Below are 21,740 nucleotides of genomic sequence, written 5' to 3'. Positions count from 1 at the left end.
GGACAGCAAGGAGATCAAACCAGTCAATCTTAAAGGCAATCAACCCTGGAAATTCATTGAAAGGACTGAAGCTGCAGCTCCAATACTCTGGCCACCTGATGCGAAGAACCAACTCATTTGAAAAGACCCCGATGCTGGGAAAGACTGAAGGCAAAAGAAGCGGGCCGCAGAGGATTAGATGGTTAGATAGCATCAGTGACTCAACGGATATGAATTTGAGTAAACACTGGGAGGTGGTGAAGGACAGGGAAGCCTGACGACTTCTGTCCATGGGGTCCAAAAGAGCCGGACACGGCTTAAAGACTGAACAAAACTGTGTATATGCCAGTACTAGACAGAGGGCCTCAGAACAAACATAAGCTCTTGATCCTGCAATGTGATTTCATTCAATAAACATTATTGACTACGTACCAAGGCAGGAAAAATAAACAGCCCAGCAGTTGGCTTCAAAGAGCTTTCAGTTTATACAGTAGACATGCCAACAAGAAATCTACTTTAAGGCGGTGTTTTTCCCCCAGTGTTTCACGATGTTCATATTTTGTGAGAAAAAGTTTTTCCTATGATAAATAAGTTTGGGAAACACCAGAATAAACCACATCAAGCGATTTCTTTTCCTTCTTGGGCTTTTGATGGGTTCTGTGCCTTCTGCAGCGGGCGGAGATGGTAGGGACGGCAGTCCTATATACTTGAAATCTCTCAAATTTCACTGGCCCTTCTTTTAACCTGAAACATGTCTTAGGGGATACTTAAGGAAGTCAAGGATTAGGGAGAAATGTGCTAGGTGCCAAAACAGTGCTATTGAAAAAAAAAAAAAAAATCCTGTAGAAATACCAACGGATTTTGAAAGGCTTTGTGGAGAAAACAGAAGGTGAGCTGAGCCTCTGAAGAACGAACGTCCAAGTACGGAAGGGAAGGAGAGAAACGGAACACACTCAAGAACGAGCGCCCAAATCAGCAAGATGAGCAGTGTGGGGCCAGGAAGTGAGCGACGAGGATGGAAATCTGGACTGACGCCACGTCACCGGAGGACAGAGGGCTTTCACGGGATTTGGGCTGGATTTTGTGTCAAGAAGGACCCACTGAAATCTCTGAGCCGAGCAATGAGTTGGCCATTGATGTGCTATTCCAGGAAAGTTATCCTGGTAGCAGCCTATAGTCACAAGCTGCGGAACAGGAAGCTGAAGGCAGGGGATGATCTGATGCAATGGGCAGAGCGCAATGAATGGGGCTTCCCTGGTGGCTCAGATGGTAAAGACTCTGCCTACATTTCAGGAGACTCGGGTTCAATTCCTAGGTCGGGAAGTCCTCCAGAGGAGAAAACGGCAACCTACTCCAGTCTCAACATGAAAGAGGAGGGTCCAAGAACTCTCTGAGTGGCAGGGAGGACACGTAAATAGTAAATTTCTTCTTTTTCAGAGACAAGGAGGGAGCAAGTAAACTCAGAGGCACTCGAGAGAAAAATGAATGACACGCACAGTCCTCATCTTTCTTATACGATTGGAAAGATCACCTTCAGAGTTAAGACTCAGGAACTTGCTCAAAGGTGGAGAAAATGAAAGTTTGGGACAGACTGACAGGAAAAGGCTTGTTGAATGCACGAAAACTCAGTTACTCTGTTCACCCAAGCCAGTTCCCTATTCAGGAAAGATGTGAGTTGCAAGTCTTTTATTTTGATTAAGTAAATGCTGATAAGCAGTCTACTCTGTAGGTCAGTATTTAGGCTCACAATTCCTAAATTAATTGCTTCAGTAAGCTGAAGGACAACTCTTTCAAAATTCTAAACACCCGAAGATACATATTAACATATGCCTCTTATGCAAAGTATTTGCCCAGAAGCAAAATATCGAGGCATAAAGATACCAAAGGACACACAGAAGTAGGTCCAGAATTCGAGCATGTGGAAGATCACATATTTAAGCTTATTCTTCCCAAGCAATTCAGGTTCAAAGTAGGTAGATAAGAGATGAGGTGCTTTAAAGTTCCCCTACGAAGCACCTGCCATCTGCTGCAATCTTATAAATGCCACCGACCAACTTTTATTGCACAACTATTGAGTTCAGCAGAGTATTTGGGACAGGTCACAGAGGAACAGAAGATATCACGCCTGCTTTTAAGACATTACAACCTTGTTCATGAAGTACATGGGTCAGGGTAACAAAAGGCAAAATATAACAAAATGTGTAGTGTGGGATAAAAGATCAGTGTCAGCTGAAGTTTACCCTGTGAACATGTATGTGTGTGTGTGTGTGTTTTAAGAAGCCACTTCAAAGGTTTCCTTCCCATCCCTCTCCCTTGGGCGGTCTCTCCTCGCAGACCTCTCCCAGCCACCTGGATCACACGGTCTGAATACTTCCTGAGTGTGAGTATCCTGATCCTTACGTGTACAGTCCTGTTGGACCCACAGCCTGAGGGAAGGCACAGCAGAGGAATGAGAAGCAGGGAGGGAGACGAATCAGCCTGGTCAGGACTGGGAGTCTCGTCGGGGAGCAGCAGCAAAGCTTGGGAAGCACGATGTGGGTGGAGGCCCAGGAGGGAGCCCACAGCTGGCCAGACCGGTTTCCACTCACTGGAGCAGGCAACCAGCGGGCAGTGGTGAGCCCCTGAGCGGGCTGGGGGAGTGGGGTCAGGGATGCTGTGGTTTAGCAGGTGACGGGAGGATGGTGTGACCAGAAGGGGTGCAGTCAGGAGTCACTGGTGGGCCAGGGGGCAGGCTTCTGTGGGAACCAGGTGTGAGATAAGGACGACAGGGGAGATGAGGGCCAAGGACCAGGCATTGATGCAGGCACAGAAGACCTCAGCAAGTGAAGGCGGACAATAAGTCAAACAAAACAGACGTCTGCAATTTATATCTCAAACAATATCCACAGCCCAGGACACCCAGTGAAACAAGTGAGCAACGTAGCAGGGGGGCAACTATGACTACAGTATTTGAGAGAGGGTCACACCCCACTGGAAATGAGCATGATGGCACCACGGTGATTGGAGAGGGGACTCTCTGGGGCCAGGGGGTCACTAACCCCGTGAGTCGGCCTGGGCTCGGCCACTTCCCACCTGTGTGACCTGAGAAGTCGCCCTACACCTGTGTCCTCAAAACATACGTGAACAGGGGACTTCCTTCATGGTCCATGGGTTAAGAATCCGCAGTATGACACAGGCAACACCAGTCTGGTCCCTGGTCGGACAGCTAAGCCCACATGCCTTCATTCCTGAACCCAAGCGCCACGACTAGAGAGTCCATGTGCATCAACGAGAGATCCCTCACGACGCAACCAAGACCCGGCGAAGTCACATAAACAGTTTTCAAAAGGCTGCGTATGTATTAAAAATATATATATGAACATAATAAACTGCAAATAATGCTAAACACACCAGGAAAAGGGCACTGGCCACTACTTGAGACAGAGAAGATTTCTCTGGGATGGGAGACCCACAGGATGAGAGCCATTAAGCTTGTGACGGGGAGGCAGGGGACAGGCCAAGCTGACCCTGTGGACGCAGGGGGCTGCTGTGACCACGGCGAAGGAGATGGGGGCAATGTAGGACGTTGGCACGGGCCAGGTCACTCGTCCTCTGCGGGGTGTGACGGAGCTGAGGTCTTATTCCTAGGGAAAAGTCCTTGAACGGTCTGAACGGTTTTAAACAGTGGAGAGACGAGTCTGGTTTATTTTATATCCTTTATGAACCCATAAATCACCTACAAGCTTTTGCAAAAGATTACGCAGCATCCGGAAAGTTAATCCAAGTACCCACCAGTGATGTGTTCCCATTTCCGTGATGGGTTTTATAGCATCACGATCACCAAAAACATAATCACTTGAAACGCTGACACCCGGAAGACAGTAATAACCCCATTAAAGGGAGAGGAATGTCCTTCTATATAAAGACATGGAGTCCATCTGCAAGGGACCTGCTGCCCTGCAACCCTTTTCTGGCCCAGTCCATTCTCGCTTTTTTGTGTGGTTGTTGTCAATTATGAACATACCTCACCGTGAGGAGAACAAATACTTTGGTTTGTTTTTTTTCCCAGGCAATGGTATTTTCTCTGCCAGCCCATATTCCTTTCCTGAGACTTCCTTATCCCCAATAATACATTCTTTCAGCTTATTGTGAAGAATTAAGAAAGGGTATCAGTGAGGGGCTTCCCACATGGCACAGTAGTAAAGAATTCGCCTGCCCATTCAGGAGATGCGGGTTTGATCCCTGGGTCAGGAAGATCCCCTGGAGGAGGGAACGGCAACCCACTCCAGTATTCTTGCCTGGAGATCCCATGGACAGCGAGTTCACAGGCTCTGATAGAATGACAAGATCCAGGCTACAGTCCATGGGGTCACAGAGAGTCAAACACGACTGAGCAACTAAGCAGACAGACACAGGTATCAATGATAAAGCTACTAAAATTTAGGGATATTCAGTGCTGATGAAAAGCTCAGCTCTAAATGTGAACACCATTATTCTGGGTTTCCACCAAGGAAGTTTTTTTCTTTTGGACCCACAAGAGGACATGAACCCCACTGTGGGAATAGAATTATGGGGTGTATTAGTTGTTTTTGTTTTCAGGCAAGGGAACAAGATATGTCGTGGAAGTCTTCCAAGGAGATTTCCAGGGTAAAACAATCCAGCCCCAGGCTTGGCTCACTGCACGGCTCCTCCGGTGGCAGTGGCCCAACCACACTGTAATACAGGGGAGAGTGTGAGTCTCAGCTCCCCGGTGGTTCGGTCAGTACGGCATCTGCCTGCAACGCATGAGGCCTGAGTTCAATCCTGAGGCTGGGAAGATGCCCTAGAGAAGAAAATGGCAACCCACTCCAGTATTCCTGCCTGGGAAATCCCGTGGACAGAGGAGCCTCGGGGGTCCATGGGGTCATAAGAGTCGGACATGACTTGGCAACTACACCAATCACCACCACCACGAGTCTCAGCTAAAGGTGGAAACTGGTGAAGGTGGGGAGAGGCTCGGTCAAACCCCCTTGATGTTCCTGCCACGCCGTCACTTGGCCAAAACCCTGAAACCGGAAGACATCACTCTCCTGGGACCCTGATGGCACGTCTAGCTCCCAGATGCACACTCTTCAGTATCCCAAATCCCTGCTGGCCTTGTCCCATCCTCACTCCATCAGGACCACTTCCTGAGGTCATCGAGCTCGACCTCAGCTCATAACCACACAGTAGGCCAAGGCTACAGCATGAAGGATCTCACCACGGCAGTGGGTGTGCGGCCCCTGGGGCCCTTCATAAGTCAGAGGCTTTCACTGGGTGTCTCCTTGTCTGGTAAACACTGTATAGAGACTGCAGAAAAGGCAACGTGAACCCGCTGCCCCAACAGCAACCTACGCGGAAGGCGCAGCAACCTACGCCAATGGCGCAGCAACCTATGCCGAAGGCGGATCACTCTGCAGTCGATGTGGCTGGCCGTGCAGCTCAGTGAGGCTGACTGAAATGAAACTTCAGACCGAATCGCCACCAGATTCTGGTGACCACACGCAGGCAGAGCTTCAGGCACGTCAAGCCGACGTGAATTCGCCTCCTGGCTGTTTCTCCACCACAGTGTGTCCAACTGGGGCCCCAGTAACTTCGGGCAACACATGTATTCTTTCTGTTAACATTCAATTCACAGATCTGTGCCTCTGTCCTTCTTGCTGGAAACCTCTCTCATTCGTGTAAAGCTGTTCCCTTCTTGCGCTTTACCATCTGTTAAATTAGTGGAACAGGGACTTCAGCATCAGAAAACCTAAGTCTGACCCCTACATTTCAATACGCTTACTTACTCAGCCTACGATGTTCCATACTTCAAATGCCTAACACCAATTGCGGGGGTCATTTAACCTCTCTGGATCCACCTTTGCTCACCTAAAGAAAACTTAACAAGGCTGCCTACTTCATAACGTCACAAACTTGGCAGGTGGGTTAAATGATACAAGATAACTGAAAATGCCCAGTGAATAGGATTAAATGATACAACCTCATAACTGAAAATGCCCAGTAAAGGCCAGTGAGCACTATCTTGGCATTGTCACAGATGACACCTCACAGCTGTGCAGCTGTGCTTTTCATGACACACTCACATACATTACCTGATTCTCACCGTGAGTTGGCCAAATAGATTATAGCTCTCTACAGATGAAAAACCAAGGTGCCAAGAATGTAAGCTGACTTCCTAAAGAAACTAACTCTAAAATCCAAGTCTCCTGAACCACCATCCAATGCTTTTGCTACTAATTCTTCAGCTAATTTTCATCAAGACCTTTTGGAGAGAAAGCAGTGTTTTAGCTTAAGTTATCTGACAAAACACACAATCAAAACCAAAAATAAAGAATACCTTCCAGCAAGCCTTCTAGCCCTGTGCTCTTTCCCCCATACCTTGAGATGTATAGGAGGGAACCATCTGATAATTTCTGGAGAAAACAAAGGAAGGCAAGCCTTCCTTTGGGAAGGAAAACCACGATGTATTTCACTTCCTCTGAATAGAGAGAAGCAGAGTCCCATGAACCGTAACCAAGGCAGGTAAGAAGATTCTCGCACCAAGTCGGCCGGGCAGAGTGGGGCAGATGACCCTGGCAGCAATGCCAAAGGATTCTTGGGACTCCAGCTGCACAGGAATTAACATAAGCCCCGAGGACTTCAAACTCCAAGAACAGGTTCAGTATCAGGAAGGTCGGTTTCCACTTAGTCATGCTCAACACAACCTGCTATTAAACTACAAGGGATAACTCTGAAGGTTCAGTAAGTGATATCTGAAAAATTTCACATTGCTGTTTGTAGTTCTTATGTTAAACTGTATGCCACACTCCCAAACAGAAAGCCAGTCTTTATTCATAATACTCTTTCAATGGTCATACTTCCAAAGACAGAGTATAAATAGATGGATCCTTTGCTTGTCCACCTTCTCTTAAATCTTATCGGGACGTGTCCTGGACCTGTCTTCCTGAAATGTACACATCTACAATGTGAGAAGGACTTGCCTCACTTCCCCTTGTATCCAATTCCTTACTTCTACACAGAATGATTTCTGAAAATTCATTTGACGGTCGAATGTCTGAAATATAAACAATACTTCTATGCGTTCTATGCTTATTTCCAGGGAATTAAAAACTTATTTGTTTAAGGCCCCTAGTATGGCTGCTTTCGGGCTTCCGTGCTGGCTCAGAGGGTAAAGCATCTGCCTGCAATCCAGGGGACCTAGGTTCGATCCCTGGGTCAGGAAGATCCCCTGGAGAAGGAAATGGCAACGCACTCCAGTACTCTGGCCTGGAAAATCCCATGGACAGACAAGCCTGGTAGACTACAGTCCATGGAATCACACGAGTCAGACACGACTGAGAGACTTCACTTATAGATTCTTTCAGGGGATTATCAACCGCCAGCATGAGCCCCAGGATGAGAAACAGCTCTGTTGGTGCTGCTCCCCTTGTTCCAGAAAACTAAGTTAGTACAGGTGTGTATACCTCCTGTAGAGCTTTAACGTGCCCCCCTCCCCCACCCCGTGAAAGCTCAATAGGGCAGGTTCATAGGCTGGGCGGCCTCCAATCGCTTTCTCCCCACGTGGGACATCTCAGGAATCAGGAACCAGGATCAGGTGCCTGCCATCAACTCAGTTCTGTCTCCTGATCATCCGTACCTCCCATCACATCATCAACACAGTCAGCTGGGCTGAATCACAGGTACCACTCTGGATGGAAATCTTTGCATGAGCACTCAACTCGACATCTTAGCTCTTCTGACACTAAAGTGGTCCGAGGCTTGAGTCTATGGGCACCCTCAGCAACGCCCCTCCCCTGCCCTGGGGGTGGGGTGTGATATTTCATCATCTTGATGATTCTGGCGACAAACTGCCCAACAATAACTAAAATCCTTAGCTACTGTAATACAGTTTAGCATCAGTGTCAGCCATGCAAACACATGGACAGTATGAGAGCGACCACATGCCTGCCGAGGGCCACCTATATAGACTTTACAGCTGCAAAACCAAACTCAGGTTATCGTGTATTTCACACCCTTTGGGTGAAGCTGCGCAATGCCAGTGCAAAATTCTTACTGCTGGCTGAAGTTCACCCAGCCCCACAAAACACCCACTGGAAGATGCCTGTATGGGGACACACTACCACCACGTCCAAGGAGGGAAAATGAAGCTTCAAATCTGGACTTTCTGAGTAGACTACCAATTACTAAGATTTTCAACATGGTTGTCAAATAAAACCGGGGAGTATATTTTCTTTTGTCATATTTAGGCTACTATGAACCTATTTTCGACACCTCAGCCTTCCACAGCACCTCACAGGCATTTTCAGTTTACTCTGGACATGCTTGTTCTTGTCACTTGTTTTCCTAGGATACTGAGAATCTCCTATTCAGAAGTACTAACAGGTCCTCTTAGGGATCTGTCACCCCAGGAATGAGTGACATGACCTATATTACAGCCCAAGTTGGGAAACTTCCCACGATACCCAGGTCGAGCTCCCCACTGCGCCAAAATTTCCACTCCCCGCCTATCAGCAGCCTAGAAAAGTCTTCTGACCCACAACACGTTGCATCACTAGGAAGGCCTTTCCTTATCTGCATCATTAAATATGGTCAGTTCTCATCATTTACCATCAACATGTTCTGTAAAGCCTCTGAGAACTCTTAAGTTAGTGAATGCTGAACCCCTGTGCCTAGGATGAAGCTGCCTCAAGTACTGATTTGGGGCTGCAAATCAATTTTACCGAGGAGACAAATACAGAAATACAGAAATCCATGAATAATGAGAATCAACTGTATCCAGTTATCAGGCCTCAAAACACCTGTAAACACTGATTTTTTTCTGATTTCAGCACCACCTGCAAACACGCCTTCCTTCCCTACCATGCCAGTTTGTATTATTAAAATTTGGCAGTTTGATTTCTAAGTTGTTGGGTTTTTAATCTGTTTTAATGTGGACAGATCCTAAATGGCTAGAGACTGATCAGTCGTATCCCCTTTTCTCTTAAGCGCCCACATATAGACTTGACTAACTTCAGAGAGGCTCCCTAAAAGAATCACAAACGTGCCTCAGTCAACATACCTGGCAGAAACTTAACCCGCCCCCCAAAAAAAACCCACAAAACAAAACTCTTTCACCAGGTTCTCATAGCTGCAACAGCTTGTCTAACACAATCAAGGAACAGACAACTTGATATGTTAACGCTACCACACAGTGTCATGATTTTAGTTACATTAGCATTCTCCCAGTGTATTTGACTTTTACCTCCTAAACTTACAGCGACTCATTTTTAGTCATACTCAAGGCTGGAAGGCAGCTTTTATTATGAGTCTTTTACTTACGATTTAATTAAGGCAAACTGAAAGTAGCACAGCAAAATTATGGAGGAGAGACACCTGGAACAAACACAAAGTAAAATCTTCCTTAGGATTCTGTTTTGGCAACCACCAGAGGATGATGACAAGGCCGGCTCCCTAAGGAGTGAAAAGGAATTTCCCACTATGGAACTCTTACCAAACAGACCATTAGAAAGGGAAAGTGTTCATTCCTAAGTTTTGTAAGACAAGTTAAAATCTTTACAAGGTAGAGTGCTGCTGCTGCTGCTGCTAAGTCACTTCAGTCGTGTCCGACTCTGTGTGACCCCATAGACGGCAGCCCACCAGGCTCCCCCATCCCTGGGATTCTCCAGGCAAGAACACTGGAGTGGGTTGCCATTTCCTTCTCCAATGCATGAAAGTGAAAAGTGAAAGTGAAGTCGCTCAGTCTTGTCTGACTCTTCCCAACCCCATGGACTGCAGCCCACCAGGCTCCTCCATCCATGGGATTCTCCAGGCAAGAATACTGGAGTGGGGTGCCATTGCCTTCTCCGTCACAAGGTAGAGTGGTAGTTCTAAATCAGCAGGGAGAAGTTGCAACAACGGTGTTTATGAAGCTCTTTGAAATCTTCAAAGACTTTTATAAATAGCGTAACACAAAATATTTTTCAAAGCATACGCTTCCCTTTAATTCCTGAAACTCTGATGTATCAGAACAGATTTTATCATGCTCTTACAGAGGAAAATGAAGCACAAACTGTTAACTGGCAGGAAATTTTTCTGGTCACAAAACTGAGTAGTTGACAAGGATAAGACTTGAACTCAAGTCTCCAGAAGTACGCCTGGGGGAGTTGTTTTTACTATAGCATTCACAGTTTTGGAATGCAGTTCATGGTTATTTATAGCAGAATTATCTTCTTAATTGTATTGTGTTTTGGTCAACATAAGAATTAGTTTGCAATCTCTTCCAAATGGAAAGCAAAGGCTGGCTGCCCAGAAGTGTGAGAAAACAGTGGCTAGGGAAATCAGCCTGGGATTAAACCACTGCCAAAGTCAAAGAATAAATTGACGGGTTTACATCATTTCTGCCAGGAGGGAGACGACTTTTCAGCCAGATGCAACAGGAAACACAACACACACACACAACTGTCCAGAGTGCAGACAACAAACTTCTAAGCATTTCCTAACCCATTATTTAAATGAGAGCAGAGACTGAGAGACAGACGATAGCTAACTTGTTCCAAGAACACGCCCCACCCCAGGAGAGCCTCGAGACGCTGACCCCTCAGCGCTCTTTAAACGACCCACGCTGCTCCCCGCAGGCTCATGCGCAGACTTCATCAGCTCCAAGCAGGAAACAATGAACACTACAAGTCTGTGGACTCTGACGCTAGAGAAAGAGTTAAAGTTTTTGGTATGCTAAAATGGAACGCAAAACTGACCTTCCAATACTAATAGAAGTAACACTTGTTGCCTTTGTCTTTGAATGTTCAGAGGAAACAGATGCGAGCCTTCGTTTTCATCAAATTCGGCTTGAGTTTGAAAAAAGTCTAACTACAGGAGATAGTACCTTTCGAATACAGGGGGCAACCAGCTGCTCGTAGAAACTAGAAGACCCGCCTCCGCCTCCGCCCCCGCCCCCCAGGCTCCTGGTTCTTATTAACCGCAGAGAAGGAAATACAACTAGCAAACACACACCACCAATGATCAAAGTGAAACCGATTGGAAAAAAAGAATCACCTGGTTTAAACAGACGAACAGTTGCCGTTAGCGCGAGTGAAAACTAACAGCCCCAGCAAGTACTGTCATCCTAAGATATTTAAAGGTCTCCGAGTGATGAATAAAAGGAGACTTTACACAAAACAAAAACAGAAAAGACCTTTGCTTTGCGGCAAGGCCTGCATTCGCTGCAGGAAAAGTGTGCAGTCTTGTTTTGGGGAGGGGGCAGGAAGTACACAGAGAGGAAGAGCCGGTCCCGGCTGCCCAGCTCTGCGATCCCGCCCCACAGCCATCCTTAGCCGCCGGCCACGACCATGGGGCTGCAGGGCGCTGGCCGCCGCCTCGCCGCCGACTCCCAAGACACCTTCCACTCCAGACGCTAGAGCTCTCCCTCCGGGAGGCTCGAAGCGCCCCGCAAGAACAAACCGCCTCGTCCTTCCACGAGGACGCCCCCGTCCCGCTCCGAGTCAGCCCACCCCTGAGTTCCCCGCAGGCCAGCCCTCACCCGGCCGGGTTCTGCCGCACTCACCGCCGGGCGGCTCCCTGCGCGCCCACCTCGGGCCGGCCAGGCCCCGCTGGGGGCAGAGGCAGGGGCGCGACCGCAGGGCGCACGGGGCCGGGCGCACTCCGCGGGTGCGCCCACGCGCAGGCGCCTTCGCGCCCGCGCGCCGCACCGACCCCCGCCGCTCCGCACACCCACACGCACACGCGGGCGGCGCGCGCCTAGAGGCGGCTCGGCAGCGGACGCGAGCGCGGGAGCGCGAGGAATCCCTGGAATGAGGCGCCGCCCGCCCTCGTCCGGGCTCCGCCGGGCTCCACAGCGCCCGCTAAGGCCACGCCCCCGGGCTCGCCCCCAGCGCCCGGCAGGTGGGGCGCCGGCCCAGGTGAGCCGGCCGGGAGGCGGGGGCGGGGCCTGGCGCGCCCGGGGAGGCTTCTCTCCCCTCCCCCCTCCGCCGCGCGCCCGGAGGCAGCTTGCGCCTCCCGGGCGGGTGCCCACGCGCACGGGCGGCCAACGTCCGCCGGGGGCCGGGGCGGCGCTCGACCTCGGGGAGCGCGGGGAGCCGGCGCGCCGCGCGCGCTGGGTACCAGCCTCTGACACACACCGGACTCCAAAGGCCCAGGGAGCGGGATCGCAGAAGACCCTCCCGTGCGCGCCCAGGTGCCCGCCACTGCGGGCCAGCACCCGCCACACACGCACACAGTAGGGTCTCCCAACTGGTGGGGCCTCCCACCTGCGGGGTCTCCCACCGCAGTCGTGACCACGACGACCATATTGGAGGCCGAGTCCGTACCCGCCGCCCCTTAACTTCCCAGGCGCACGTTCGCCATGCCGCCGGCGAGGGTCAGCGGACTCGAGCAGGACCTGAGGCACCTCCGCCGCCCTCGGCTCCAGACCCGCGCGCGCCCCCGTCTCTCGCGCCGACCGGCTCGCCGAGCTGACGGCGCGCAACGGCGCCCGAGGGTGGGCGTCCACGCCGGCGCCTCCCGGGCTCCGCTCTCCACCGGCCGCCGACCTGGGGCGCTGCCTCGCCGGCTCGCTACCCGCACACACACACCCAGCCGCTCAGCCCGGACGGGCCGGCCGCCGCGCGTACCTGAAGGGACAGGTCGCCCTTGCTCGGGGAGGCGTGTGCGCAGGTGCTCCGGCGATCAGAACGGCCGCTGCAGTCCAGGGCTCTCAGACGCCGCTCGGCTCCCTCCCATTACAGCATGTTACACCGCGCACTCCACACACACACTCACACAACACCCCGGGCGCACGGCAGCGTCTTTCCTCCCCCTCCCGCGCCCGGAGGAGGAAGTCCTAGAAAATGAAAACAGTGTGGAAGGGAGGGAACCGAGGAGGAAGGCAGAGAGATCCGAGGCCGAGCCCCCTCCGGCCGCTCACGCCCCAGTGTTTGCTGTGTTTGGCAAACTCCCCGGAGTCCTCCACCGGGTCGGCTCCGGAACATGCCGGGGGAGGGGCGGGGGGGAGGAGGAGGTGAAACGTTTCCAATTGGTGCAGGTTCTGATTACAGCAGCAGCGCAGACATGTGACCGCGAAAAGAAAAGCCCTGTCTTTAATTTTTTCCTGTCATTCTCCGGAGACTTCGAGGTGGTGGGTAGGAGGGGTGGAGGCCTGAACCTCCCCGGGGTACCCCCCCCGCAACCCGGGCCGCCCTTGCCCCATTGTTTTCGCGGACTGCCACAATGAAGAAAACATTTGCTTAACGTATCCAGCCGCTAACTTCATAAAATAAATAGTGAGGGACTGGACTTCCTCTGGTTTGCTTTAAATGGCTTCGTGGTGCCCGTGCCTTCTGGCTGTTCTCAAGCCTCAGTCATTATGGGGAGCTCCTACTATAGAGCTTGCCCTGGGAAGAGGGCTCGGCTGAGAGGGAATGAGAACAGAAACAAATGCCAGCTTACTTTAACACTGGAGGGAAATGCTTTGCAGCTTTCAAACTGTTTTGCCGTCTCTTACCTCATCCAGTTATATCAGGCCCCAGCCTAGTATCTCATTTGATCTTAGCCCCCGTTGGGGAGGCAGGACAGGTATTAACAGTCCCATGTTACAGTGAGATTGCCCCGGTGCTTATGCGCTCAGTCCTGTGGGACTCTTTGCGACCCTTTGGACTGTAGGCACCCAGATCCTCTGTCCATAGAATTTTTCAGGCAAGAATACCAGAGTGGGTTGCCATTTCCTTCTTCAGGGGATCTTCCTAACCAAGGGATCGAACCCAAGTCTCCTGTGTCTCCTGTATTGCTGGCAGATTCTTAATCCACTGAGCCATCAGGGACCTAAACAGTGTGGAAGCATTGCCCGAACCAGAGGCAGGGTCTTGCATCTGCCCTGTGAAATGCACTCTCCTCCTGTCCACACAGGGCTAGTGGACATAGGATGACCCAGGTGACAGTCTGACCCAAGCACAGCTGTGCCTGTTTTCCTGGTTTCCAGATGTAAATGCACAGATTAAAGCTTGGGAAGGCTCCCAGTTTTCCCAAAGACTTTTTCTTTTTTCTTGAAGACTCTATTTTAGGTCATCGGTAGTCTCAGACTAGGAAGACATAAGATCTTGAGAAAGATTGTAAAGAGGTTTTCATCCTGCCAAGTTAGGAAGGGTGAGGACTGCAGGAGCGGATTTGGGGAAGTGTGACAGTAAAGAAGGGGTTTTGGATTTGAAGAGACCTGGATTTGAGCCCAAACCCCACCTCTATTAGTTCTAGAACTGTGGGCATGTCGTCAAGCCCAGTTTTCTCATCTGTAAAAGAGGCAATTCTTAACTTGAAGAGCTGTGGCAGGGACTAAAGAGCAGGCAGAAGATTCAGTGAACATTCGCATCTCTCCCCAGCTCTCTCCTTTAAATCTAGTCTTGCTGGGGTACCGCACTCGTGGAGGAAGAGGGCAATGATTTGTCCAGACAATGCCCATGAGTCATGGCAACAGTCACAACGCAACTGCACGTGTATGAAACAGCTCTGGGCTTCAAAGTGTCCCCACATATCATTATCTCATTTGGCCTGTATGACAACTCTGCCATTTGCGTGCTGCTAAATGATTTCCGTTTTGGGTCAGTGTGGAGGTCCTAAAACTGCCTCTTTAATTTCCATCACTGCTCGGAGGGAGCCTTACTCTGCAGATAAAGCATGGGGACAGAAGGCCTTTTCTCATGGAGGTGACCAGTCTTCGACCTTCCCAAGGATTAATCTCAAGGCCTGCCTTACATCAGTGTTCGGGCGACTTCACCCTGGCCACGTCTCAGCAGGGCGGTTTCAGTCTGAATGTCGTGGTCATGCCGATGAGCGACACACTCAAGGTGCTGTCGGGCAGGGAGAAGGAAGTGCACTGGAAGGGCGAAGTGTCCTGTCCGCACGTGGGAACGCAGACAGCAGCCTCGACCGGTGACTTACAGTGGCCTGCAGCGATAGAAACGAATCCTGACGGCAGCTGGTGAAAAAGGCAAGTTCCCAAAGATTCCCCACTGCGTAACATCCTACTTGTGATGTTACAAATAGCATGAAGAATAATTACAGTCATGCCTTCACCTGCAATAAAACTATGTAAAACAGAAGTGAGGGGAGGATGATGCGATTCAGAATGATGGTTACCAGGGGAGGAGACCTGCGAGGGGTGGACGGTGGGAGGGAACCACTGGAGAGATACAGGTCATTGTCAAAGTCTTAGCTTTTGGTTGGTGGGTTCACATTCACTATTAAAATTAACTACTTAAAAAAAAATAAGTGCTTAAGTGACAGTTGCACAACATAGATCCCACTGAACTATACACTTAAAATGGTTAAAATAGAAAATTTATGTCCTGCATATTTTACCACAATAAAAAATATATATATAAGGAGTTAAAAGAGAAAAGTTGGGCAAATTTCTTAAAACAAAAACAAAAAACTACTTAAGTAACTAAAAAAATAATAATAATACGTTCGGCTGTGCATAGATCTCTGATAAGAATGTGTGTCACAGCAAAGATGTTATAAATGCACCAGAAGTTTATTAAAAGTAAAGAATCAAGAAGGTGAGTGAGTGAGGAGAGACAGAGAAGAGACTAGATGGGCCCTGAGCTGATGATGGCTGAAGCCAAGTGGGGAGTACGGGGGCGGGGCGGGGTAGGAGGGCTATTGTGTTGCTCTCCCTCACATAGATTTGAAATTTTCCAGGTTAACAAATGAAAAGGAAAAGAAAGTGCAGGAGAAGGTTGCTCTAGGAACCACGATTCTGCCTCCTCCACAGAGCCACTCCCTAGACTCCCTCTCGGTTTCTCTGTGCCTCCTCCCTGCTTGCTTCTTCCTTATCAACCTCCTCATCAAGGAACCTCCTCATCATGCCGGTTCCCTTATTCCTCTCCCTACTACCCCTTTTGGCTTTTGCCCCCCGGCCCCCGAAACTGGCTTCTTTCATACTATTATAGGTCAAATTGCTCAAAGAACCTGATTCCTGTCTTTCTACCAATCCACAAAAATGGCCGCAATTGGATCTCCCCTGAAGATGTGTGTCCACGAGGGTTCGTGAAGTCATGCATGGTCCAGTGATGAGAACTGAGAGTGGGAAGAGGCAGAGTTGCAGGGTGGAGCACACAGCCACCTCATCAAGACTGGGATGCTGGCAGCAAGACTGATAGAACTCAAATAACACTGGGAAGGCCCTCAGGAGTTCAATTAAGTGCGAGTAAGGTCTCTCCCTGCCATTTTTTCCTTTTGACTTTTTAAGGCTCCCCAGTTAGTACTGTGAGCTTCCCAGGTGGCACCAATAGTCTAGAACCCGCCTGCCGATGCAGAAGACACAGGAGACACTGGTTTGATCCTTGGGTGGGGAAGATCCCCTGGAGGAGGAAATGGTACCCCACTCCAGTATTCTTGCCTGGAGAATCCCATGGACAGAGGAGCCTGGCAGGCTACAGCATATGGGGTTGCAGAGAGTCAGACACAACCAAAGCAACTTAGCACGCAGAGTTGGTATTGTAAAGACAGCTTTCGTTTGCACACTACGTTCCCAATAAGTAGTTCATTTTTTCACTGTGTCCTCCAACGTCATACTTTATGGGGCAACAAGGGAAATGCCAGTGGCTGCCAGTCTGAAATGGCCACAGTGAACAGAGGCTCTTACGGTTCTTTCCCATGCACTGACCTGTCTGTGAAGAAAGTCTTTCTCACCCATGGTTGTTTTGCCTCTCCTGTGCTCTCATGATCTCTCCTGGTCTTCCTTTCTTGTCTTCACTCCATCTTGTTCCACCAAGAGCCCGGATGTGGGTTCTAGTTCAGACTCGTCTCTAGGTGACAGCGTGAGCCCTTGGAAGTCAGGTTGTAGCCCTGGGGCTAAACCTCCACTACTGGGAGGAGCTTAGACCACAGCAGTTTTGGCAGACAGGTTTCGTCTTGAGCACTAGCTGTGCCGGGAGCCCTCCCTTAAGAAGGCCTCTGAAGCCATTGTTGAGGTTCAATGAAGAAAGAATGTCAAGATTGATTAGTAATGTCTGCTGTGGGTGGGGAAGAAAAACTCGTGAATCAGACATTTACCATTTTTGGTCTAGAAGAGCTCTACAAATCCCTTCTAGCAATATCTTCTCTTTTCTCATAGAAAATAGGTAAATTTCTACTTTTCCGGGGGCCTAAGTAACCATTGGAAAAACCCCAATCATCTTATTTCAATGAGAGAGTATATAGAATAAGAAAGAATCTAAGATGATAATGATGCTACATGCTAAGTTGTTTTAGTCATGTCCAACTTTTTGTGACCTCTGTCCATGGGATTCTCCAGGCAAGAATACTGGAGTGAGTTGCCATGCCATGCCCTACTTCGGGGGATCGTCCCAAGCCAGAGATCGAACCCGCATCTCTTACACCTCCTGCGTTGGCAGGCAGGTTCTTTACCACTAGTGCCATTTGGAAAGCCACAAAACGATAATGAAACCTAACACTTAATGAGCACTTGCTATGGCCCAGGCACTGTTCTAAGTGCTTTCAGACAATTTTCTCATTTAAGCTTCACAACAACCCTATGAGGTAGGGATCAGAAATACCCACATGAAGTAAAAGAAGAAACCCAAGCATAGAGAGGTTAAATAACTTGTCTGAGGTCCTAAAGGTAATAAAGGTGCCACTAGAATTCAACCCTGGCAGTCTGATTCTGGGGGCTTCCCAGGTGGCTCAGCGGTACAGAATCTGCGTGCAATGCAGGAGACACAGGTTTGCTCCTTGGGTCAGGAAGATGGCAGCCCACTCCAGTATTCTTGCCTGGAGAATTCCCATGGACAGAGGAGCCTAGTGGGCTACAGTCCATAGGGTCACAAAGATTTGGACACAGCTGAGTAACTAAACAGCAACAGTCTGGACTCTGGAGTCTACATGCTTAGCCAGTCACCACAGCAGACTCCCCCTGGGAGGTGACTGGTAACACAGATTCTCAGGCTCCCTGAGACCTGCTGAGTTAAAATCTGCACCAAACGTTTACGGGAAGCACATGCTCCGCTAAACATGATGCCTACAGAGTTGCACTTAATCCACGTAAAAATCCTAGAAGGGAAATCCTATAGGATCAATGGGTTGATCAGTGTCGACATCCTGGTCGTGACGTTGTGCTGTCTCTTTGCAAGATGCTACCACCTGGGGAAATTAAAAGACGCTTACTCCTTGGGAGAAAAGTTATGACCAACCTAGATAGTATATTCAAAAGCAGAGACATTACTTTGCCGACTAAGGTCCGTCTAGTCAAGGCTATGGTTTTTCCTGTGGTCATGTATGGATGTGAGAGTTGGACTGTGAAGAAGGCTGAGCGCCGAAGAATTGATGCTTTTGAACTGTGGTATTGGAGAAGACTCTTGAGAGTCCCTTGGACTGCAAGGAGATCCAACCAGTCCATTCTGAAGGCGATCAGCCCTGGGATTTCTTTGGAAGGAATGATGCTAAAGCTGAAACTCCAGGACTTTGGCCAACTCATGCAAAGAGTTGACTCATTGGAAAAGACTCTGATGCTGGGAGGGATTGGGGGCAGGAGGAGAAGGTGATGACAGAGGATGAGATGGCTGGATGGCATCACTGACTTGATGGAGTCTGACTGAGCTCCAGGAGTTGGTGATGGACAGGGAGGCCTGGCGTGCTGCAATTCATGGGGTCGCAAAGAGTCGGACACGACTGAGCGACTGAACTGAACTGAACCACCTGGGGAGAGGACTCCTGGAGTCTCTACATGTTATTTCTTACAACCATATATGCATCTACAGCAATCTCACAATGTAAAGTATAACTGAAAACGCTATGATCTAGGTTTTATTTTTCCTACCTTTACTGATGAGGAGACAGAAGCCTTAAAGAGGCTAAGTAAGCGGTACAGGGGTAATTCAACTTAACAGACAAGTACTGAGATCCTCCTGTGTGTGAGGAGGCAGGGCTGGAGGTACTGGGGCCACAGTAGTGAATACACTGCCCTCATTGCACCATCATTCTGGGGCGGGCAGTCAGAACTCACACCCAGAGCTGCTTACCCGGATTTCAGAGCTATGGTCTTAGGATCAGAACACGGGAACTAACAGAGCTATGAATGGTGAAAACACTTGTGCATTTTCTAGGCAGCTGCATGTGAAGGTCCCTAATAGTGCAGGCCACGAAATCAACACTCAGTCCCCTTTCTTCTGTCCCTTCTGAGAGCCCCTCAGAAGTGAGCCTCACCTCCGCCATGACCCAGCAGGGATTTTACCCCCCCACACACCTGGGTGGAGTCCAGGGCAGGGCCATTGTGAGTGGTAGGAACCTGAGCCCCGAGGCCCACTTGGGAGTCCTGTTCCAGGATCAGGGGAGGTACCCTGCAAAACCTGTCAAGGAGTCAGTGGTGAGCTTTCTTCTGCATGTCACTTCTTTTCAGAGCACGGATCCCCTTAAGCAAGACCAGCTTTATGGCCAGAACAATTGCTCAGACCTTGATCGCTGAGTGAGGTTTAACACTGATCCAGAGATTGGACTTGTCCTCACATGGCGAATTTTCCTTCCAATACTATAAGAACAGTTCTGCTTGGCAATCTATTCTTGCTGTCTTGCTTCAAGACAGACTTCGGAGGGCTGGGGCCAGAGATAATAAGAGCTATTTTCCATAGAAAACAATGTTGCAGATGCTGGATTCAAGGCCAGCCAGAGCTTGGCCACAGTTAACTACCTGCCTCTCAGATGGAGAATCATTTGAGTTGAGAAGCTTCACCAAAAAGAAGCCTGGGTTTTTCTTCTGAGGGTGGAATTTACTAGGGTCTTAACATCAGTTTCAACATTGTCCGAGGATGGAGAAGCCCTTGGCATACAAGAATAGCTGAGACTGAGGCATCAGACAGACCAGAGTTCAAACCTTGGTTCTACCATTTTCTAGCTGCATGATATTGAACACAAACATGGACCCTGCTTACCCTTTGATTTTCTCACCTACATATCAGGGAGCAGTCCTACTTAGAAGGTTCTTATAAGATGTACACGGACAGACAAAGATAGATATGGTATTAAATCCTTTATATGGGGAATCTTCTTAAAAAAGGAAGAAGAAAGAAAGAAACCAAGCTCATAAAAAAGAGATCAGATGTGTGGTTAGCAGAGGTGGCGGTGGGGAAGGAGATGGGGGGCCTGGATGAAGGTGGTCAAAAGGTACAAACTTCCAGTTATGAGACATGTGAGTACTAGCAACGCAACGCACGCAGCAGCATCAGCGTAATTCACATGGCTGTATGGTGTATTTGAGAGTTGTCAGGGGATTCAATTCTAAGAGTTCTCATCATGAGTCAAAAGAAACCCACTTTTTTCTTTTTTGAAAAATCTATTCGAGATGATGGATGTTAACCACATTCATTGTGGTAATCATTTCACAGTATATGTAAATCAAGCCATTCTGCTATACATCTGAGACTTGGTGCCCTATGTCAATTACATCTCAGTAAAAGTAGCAAAGAAGAGAAGTGAAAAGCAAAGGAGAAAAGGAAAGATATAAGCATCTTAATGCAGAGTTCCAAAGAATAGCAAGAAGAGATAAGAAAGCCTTCTTCAGCGATCAATGCAAAGAAATAGAGGAAAACAACAGAATGGGAAAGACTAGAGATCTCTTCAAGAAAATTAGAGATACCAAGGGAACATTTCATGCAAAGATGGGCTCGATAAAGGACAGAAATGGTATGCACCTAACAGAAGCAGAAGATATTAAGAAGAGGTGGCAAGAATACACAGAATTGTACAAAAAAGATCTTCATGACCCGGATAATCACAATGGTGTGATCACTCATCTAGAGCCAGACATCCTGGAATGTGAAGTCAAGTGGGCCTTAGAAAGCATCACTACGAACAAAGCTAGTGGAGGTGATGGAATTCCAGTGGAGCTATTTCAAATCCTGAAAGATGATGCTGTGAAAGTGCTGCACTCAATATGCCAGCAAATTTGGAAAACTCAGCAGTGGCCACAGGACTGGAAAAGGTCAGTTTTCACTCCAATCCCAAAGAAAGGCAATGCCAAAGAATGCTCAAACTACCGAACAATTGCACTCATCTCACACACTAGTAAAGTAATGCTCAAAATTCTCCAAGCCAGGCTTCAGCAATATGTGAACCGTGAACTTCCTGATGTTCAAACTGGTTTTAGAAAAGGCAGAGGAACCAGAGATCAAATTGCCAACATCCGCTGGGTCATGAAAAAAGCAAGAGAGTTCCAGAAAAACACCTATTTCTGTTTTATTGACTATGCCAAAGCCTTTGACTGTGTGGATCACAATAAACCATGGAAAATTCTGAGAGAGATGGGACTACCTGACCACATGACCTGCCTCTTGAGAAATCTGTATGCAGGTCAGGAAGCAACAGTTAGAACTAGACATGGAACAACAGACTGGTTTCAAATAGGGAAAGGAGTACGTCAAGGCTGTATATTGTCACCCTGCTTATTTAACTTATATGCAGAGTACATCATGAGAAACGCTGGACTGGAAGAAACACAAGCTGGAATCAAGATTGCTGGGAGAAATATCAATCATCTCAGGTATGCAGATGACACCACCCTTATGGCAGAAAGTGAAGAGGAGCTAAAAAACCTCTTGATGAAAGTGAAAGAGGAGAGTGAAAAAGTTGGCTTAAAGCTCATCATTCAGAAAACTGAAATCATGGCATCTGGCCCCATCACTTTCATGACAAATAGATGGGGAAACAGTGGCTGACTTTATTTTTCTGGTTTCCAAAATCACTGTGGATGGTAATTGTAGCCATAAAATTAAGACACTTACTCCTTGAAAGAAAAGTTATGACCA

General features: G+C 48.8%; 1 protein-coding gene and 1 pseudogene across 1 annotated transcript in view; one reads left to right on the top strand and one right to left on the bottom strand.

Moving 5' to 3' along the window:
* VGLL4 (vestigial like family member 4) overlaps window positions 1-12,944 on the bottom strand; it is a 154,339-nt gene extending 141,395 nt beyond the window's left edge. The window contains exon 1 of the mRNA XM_040246760.1: window positions 12,585-12,944. The gene's annotated coding sequence lies outside the window, so the exon portion shown is untranslated. The remainder of the gene's footprint in view (window positions 1-12,584) is intronic.
* The window catches only part of LOC120868448, a 27,093-nt pseudogene continuing 17,669 nt past the window's right edge, over window positions 12,317-21,740 (top strand).

The sequence above is a fragment of the Oryx dammah genome, unplaced genomic scaffold (genome assembly GCF_014754425.2).
Source record: "Oryx dammah isolate SB20612 unplaced genomic scaffold, SCBI_Odam_1.1 HiC_scaffold_9, whole genome shotgun sequence".
Lineage (NCBI taxonomy): Eukaryota > Metazoa > Chordata > Mammalia > Artiodactyla > Bovidae > Oryx > Oryx dammah.
This window is presented reverse-complemented; position numbering and strand designations above follow the sequence as displayed.